The following is a 6,032-nucleotide window of genomic DNA, read 5'->3' on the forward strand; positions in this document are numbered from 1 at the left end:
GGGGGGGGGGGGGGGGGGTTGGGGTTTCAAAAGCCCTCACCAGGCCCAATCTTATCAGATCAGATATGAGTTCTCCACTACTGCTCTAGTGCCATGCCTGCCTGCCACCATCCTTTCCTCCATGATGGAAATGGATTAACCTCTGAAACTATAAACAAGCCCCCAGTTAACTGTTTTTCTCTATAAGCTGCCTTGATCATGGTGCCTCTTCACAGCAATAGAATAGTAACTAAGACAGCTATTGTGGAACAGGGTTTCTATTGCCTTTGAGGTTTTGACCCCTAGAGGATACCCACACTTCTAGCAGATGGCTCACACATCCACTGGCTGTGCTGAGTGGACTCAGTGAGTTTTCAAAGGAATACATGAGGGCTGGAGAGATGGCTCAGTGGTTAAGAGCACTGACTGCTCTTCCAGAGGTCCTAAGTTCAATTCCCAGCAACCACATGGTGGCATCTGTAATGGGATCTGATGTCTTCTTCTGGTGTGTCTGAAGATAGCTACAGTGTACTCATATAAATAAAATAAATCTTTTAAAAAAGATCTTTCTCCTTAACCATGGAATCACCTCTCCAGCCCTCAGCCTGCTTTTTTATCGAACCCAGGACCACCCACAATGGTCTGGACTTTCCCTCTTCAGTCAGATAAAATTCTCTACAGACTTGCCTATCCTGATCTTACAGAGGCATTTTCAATGAGATACCCTCCTCTCAGATAAATGTCAAGGTGACATAAAACTAGCTAGCCAGCACAGTTATTTAATACCAAGTGGTAAATTCCAAGTAGTCAGCCTAGAAATCATACACATTCAAGTAATTATATAGACTGAGAACAGTGTATTCGTGCATTTAAGAACAAATACACATATGTATGTGTAACAACAATTAAAGAAATAGAGTCTATGAATTCTAGAAAGAACAAGTGGGAAGGGTCAGGAGTGGAAATGAAGGGGGAAATTTTTTATTATATTTTAATTTCAAAAGTAAGAGAGTTTTAAAAAATATAATAAAGCAGTGTGCTAGTAGTAGTAAATTATATATATATATATATATCCTTTGTACATGTATGTTGGGAAGAAAAACAGACTTATTTAAATATGGGCAGCCTCTGAAGAGAAAAACTAGAAAGATGGGAGATGTGGTTTGAATAAAAATGGCCCCCATAGGCCCATAGGGAATGGCACTCTTAGAAGGTGTAGCCTTGTTGGACTAGGTATGGCTTTGTTGGAGGAGGTGGACTTTGAGGTCTCAGAATTCAAGCCTGGCCAGTGTTATGTTCACTTCCTGCCAATCCAGATGTAGAACGCCCAACTCCTTCTCCAGAACTGTGTCTGCCTGTCTGTGGCCATGCTTCCCACCATGACAGCAATGGACTAAACCTCTGAACTGTAAGCCAACTCCAGTGAAATGTTTTCCTTTATAAGAGTTGCTGTAGTCACGATGTCTCTTCACATCAATGAAACCCTAACTAAGACAGAAGATAAAAGCAGGGAAAATGTCTCACACCTGTCATTTTGCACCTTTTGGATAATAAACTATGTTACTGTAAACCTGCATTGAATGCATGTAATTATGTGTGCTTGCGACTGAGGGAGAGAGAGAGAGAGAGAGAGAGAGAGAGAGAGAGAGAGAGAGTTAGTTAGTTAGTTAGTTAGTTTATGGGACTGTAATGTGAGGCAATAAAATAAGCGTCAGACAGCAAGGTACAGGATCTGAGCAACAAAACACATGCTAGTCTTGCAGAAACAGGAGAATGGTGATGGTGCCTGGCAGCAGCGGCCCCTTCCCAGTCTGTCAGGAGGAGAAGGAATTGCCATTTCTCCCTGCAGTAGCAAGGTGAAGAACCAGGAGACAGACTCCAGGGGAAGAGTAGACCTGGAGCACACATGGGACATGGTGGACTGGATGGAAGGGGGGGGGGGGGGGGGGGGCGGCAAGAAGCAGCCAGGAGAAGCAGCAGGATAGAGCTGAAGACTCACAAAGAGGGTAAGAGTAGTCAGAGCTTCATGAGGGCCAGAAAACAAGAAGGTAGCACTGAGCAGGACCCAGACATTTTATACAGCGCCCACTAGTGGTCCAGAGCACACAGGAGATAGAACCTTTGGCCTTCCATAACTCGCAAGGATGTGGATAAGGTACTACAATGACAACCCTTCCCCAGAGCCTGATTCCATGGGGTTCTGCGGAAAGCCCTTGCTTTCCTGTCCACGGCACTCCCTCCCCCACACACTGAGAAAACTCCCTTGCTTTGGCTGGCCAGGGCTCTGGTTTACATCTGGCTTTGTTCAGCAGCAGCCTCCACTTAGCCAATTTATGCTGCACAGCCCAAGTGCCAAGAAACTACACAAGAAGACAAGGCCTGGACAGGATCAGAAAGTGCCAGAAATGTTGCCACCAAGCCTCGTCCACGGAGGCTGCCAGGAGAGCTTTGCAAATGGAATCAATCTGCACGAGGTTGATGAGAGCCATCTGAACGAAAGCAGCCAGGACAAACAGGAATCGTGGAGTTTCCCACCGCCCTGGGGCCGCTCTGGCTTCCCCGGTTTCTGCTTCTATGCATCGACCTTTCCATCCCGAGGAAGACAGGTTCCTTGCTGGAAGCCTGTCCAGATCATGGTGATGAGCCCTGACCTCACAAACCCTGCTTTCCCTCCACTTCCTCCCGCATGTCTGTGCCAGTCTTCCCATTGCTATTGGGCCTTATTGCTCTGTTTGATACTGTTTGATGGAAGTAAGCATTTGATCATAATATGGTCCCTTCTTTCCCCTAGAATTTGAAAAGGTCAAAAGACTTCTAACCAGACATGTCCTCACTGCCCACAATGAAAGACCAAGGTCCCTCTTCAACGTCGTCATGGAACTTGGGACACTTCTCACTATTTTCTCATAGAAGCATACCTGATGGCAAGCAAGAAGGGACTTGACTCACAGCAACACATCTCAGATAATGTCCTAGCAAAGGACACTGACTATGAGCCTCAAGTTGATTGAGAGAGATGGGGTAGAGGAGAATTAGATAGGAAAATTTGGACACCTACAGTCTAGCAAATTCCAAGGAATTAGAGCCAGATTGGATGTTGGATTGGTATGGACTTCAGAGAGGAAATTCAGAATCTCCCCCAAGAGACTCTACCTTCAGAGAAATATTGTTTCATCTGTATCCAATTTCTTCTCCCTGCCTATATTTTTACTACATAGGCTCTCGGTTTTCATTCAGGGCAGTTGGCCTTCTGTACCCAGAAGAGAATGGGCATTAGAACCACCGAAAGGAGTCTTATCCTCCAGGTGCTCTACAGTCAGCTGGGTGACATGAGCAAATGCCGATGACAGTTCTGGCATCTACAGAGCTCTGGTCCAGACCCAGGGCAGTGACTGATGGCTCTGTGATTTGATAATTAAGAGCTGCCAAATGGCCCATCCAGAAACATTTAAATGGTTGGTCAAGGACTTGCCCTGCTTCTTGGTTTCTTTGAAGGAAAACTTGGCTGTGTGTTACACTGAGCATAAACACTGTGCTGACCTTGATCCAGGAATTTAAACAGAGTCATTTAATGTAAACGCTGACAAATATCTCCTTGCTGAAGTGCTCTGTTTTCTGGATGGGTTCTCTATAAAAGTACTTTGGATTTTTTTTTTAATTGAACTAATAGTTATTGTGGTGGTTTGAATATGCTTGACCCAGGGAGTGGCATTATTAGGAGTTGTGGCCATGGAGTAGGTGTGGCTTTGTTGGATGGAGTGTGTCACTGTGAGTATGGACTTTAAGACCCTTCTCCTAGCTATATGGAAGCCAGTCTTCTTTTTTACTTTAGAACAAGATGTAGAACTCTCAACTCCTCCTGTTCCATACCTGCCTGGATGCTGCCATGCTCCCACCTTGATGATAAGGTACTGAACCTCTGAACCTATAAGCCAGCCCCAATTAAATGTTGTTATTTATAAGACTTGCCTTGGTCATAGTGTCTGTTCCCAGCAGTAAAACCCTCATTAAGACAGCTTTCTTGGTAGCTGGAGATATGGCTCATCAGTTAAGAGCACTGACTGCTCTTCCAGAGGTCATGAGTTCAATTCCCAGAAACCACATGGTGGCTCACAACCATCTGTAATGGGCATTCGACGTCCTCTTCTGCTGTATCTAAAGACAGTGACAGTGTACCCACATATATGAAATAAATATGGCCAGAGTGAGGGGGGCTGGGGGAAAAAAAAAGATAGCCATCTTTAGAGAATGCAATGTTGTGTTTGGTACTTTATACACTGTGTAAGGACAGCTTAGGATATTTAATTCACCCATCATTTCAACCATTTGTCACTTTTCTCTGACAAATGAGAACATTTAAAATCCTCTCTTATAGCTATATTGTGGTATTGTTTGTTTGTTATATATTTTTATTATTATATTTTAAATTAAGCATAAATATATGCACATGAATACAGGTATCCACAGAAGCTCTGGCCTGGAGCTAGAGTTACAGGAGGATGTGAGCCACCTAATACAGTTGCTGGGAATTGAACCTGGTCCTGGGAATTGATCAGTATATGCTCTTTGCCACTAAGCCATCTCTCCAGCCCCTTTTAACTATTTTGGGTTACATAACATAGTATTGTTGACTACAGTTATTCTTCTGTGTAATCCAACACCAAAACGTATTCTTTGTATCTGTCTGTAACAGGTACCTTTAAGCAACGTCTCTCATTTCCCCCATCTTCAGCATCTGATAACCACTATACTTGTCTATAGTCCTATGAGCTTGGCTTCTTTAGATTCCACATATGAGTGAGATCATATGGTATTTGTCTTTGTGTACCAGGCTTATTTCACCTAATTATGATATCCCAAGATCAGGAACAAGACAAGGATATCCGCTTTCACCACATCTATTTGGCATAGGACTGAAAGCCCTAGCCAGAGTAACTAAACAAGAGAAATAATCAGAGAGTATTCATGTTGGAATGGAGATCAAATAGTCCTTGTTTATGGATAACTTGATCATACAGAGAGACCACCCTAACAACACTTGTAAAAGAACTGTTAGAACTAATAAACATAAAGTTACAGGATACAAAGAAAATATACAAAAATCAAGAAATGTGCTCACATTTCAAATTGCCTTAAGAAAGAAGGAAGGGGAAGAAAGAAGGAAGGAAGGAAGAAAGGAAGGAAGGAAGGAAGGAAGGGAGGGAGGGAGGGAGGGAGGGAGGGAGGGAGGGAGGAAAAGAAACTAAGGGGACTAGAAAGATGGTTCCATGGTTAAGAGTACTTGCTGCTCTTCAGGAGGACTCAAGTTCAATTCCCAGTACCCAAAATGCCTCCACATACATGCAGCACATTCATGCACATACATCATAAATAAATAAATGAAGTAAAAAAAAGTTTAAGAACTTTAATTATTCCTATTCTATTTAACCAAGGGGGTGAAAGGTCTCTACTGTGAAAACTATTAAACATTGACAAAAGAAATTAAAGATGACACTAACAAATAGAAAAGTATTTTCTACCCATGAGTTAGAAGAATTAATATTACTGATATTCATATTAACCCACAGTGATCTCCATATTTAATGCAACATCTATCAAAATATCAGTGTTGTACTTAACAGAAATAAAAAGAACACTCCTAAGATTTGTATGAGACATTAAGTTTAAAATTCACAGAGCTTCACCCACTCGTATCAGTTAGCCTTCTAAGCATTCCTACCAGCTTCTATGGTTGAGGGAGCCCTCTGCTGATGGCTTGACTGTAATTTCATAGCACATAGCAGGGGAAACTGGATGAACTCTAAAGATCTCCTGACTCTGAGAATTGAAATCTGTCTCCAAACCTAGAGCAGACTTTTATTATGAAAAGCCAGCTCTAGAAATACCTTGATATGTCCACGTTATTTTAGGTTTTATTCCTTCAAGTAGTAGAAGAAAACAGGTCTACAAAGAGACGCCTAAGGTTCTAAACACACAGGAGAGAGAGAGAAAACGAGAGCTAGAGTGAGAGAGAGCAAGAGAGAGAGAGAGAGAGAGAGAGAGAGAGAGAGAGA

Source organism: Mus caroli, chromosome 9, assembly GCF_900094665.2.
Source record: "Mus caroli chromosome 9, CAROLI_EIJ_v1.1, whole genome shotgun sequence".
In the NCBI taxonomy this organism is placed as follows: Eukaryota; Metazoa; Chordata; class Mammalia; order Rodentia; family Muridae; genus Mus; species Mus caroli.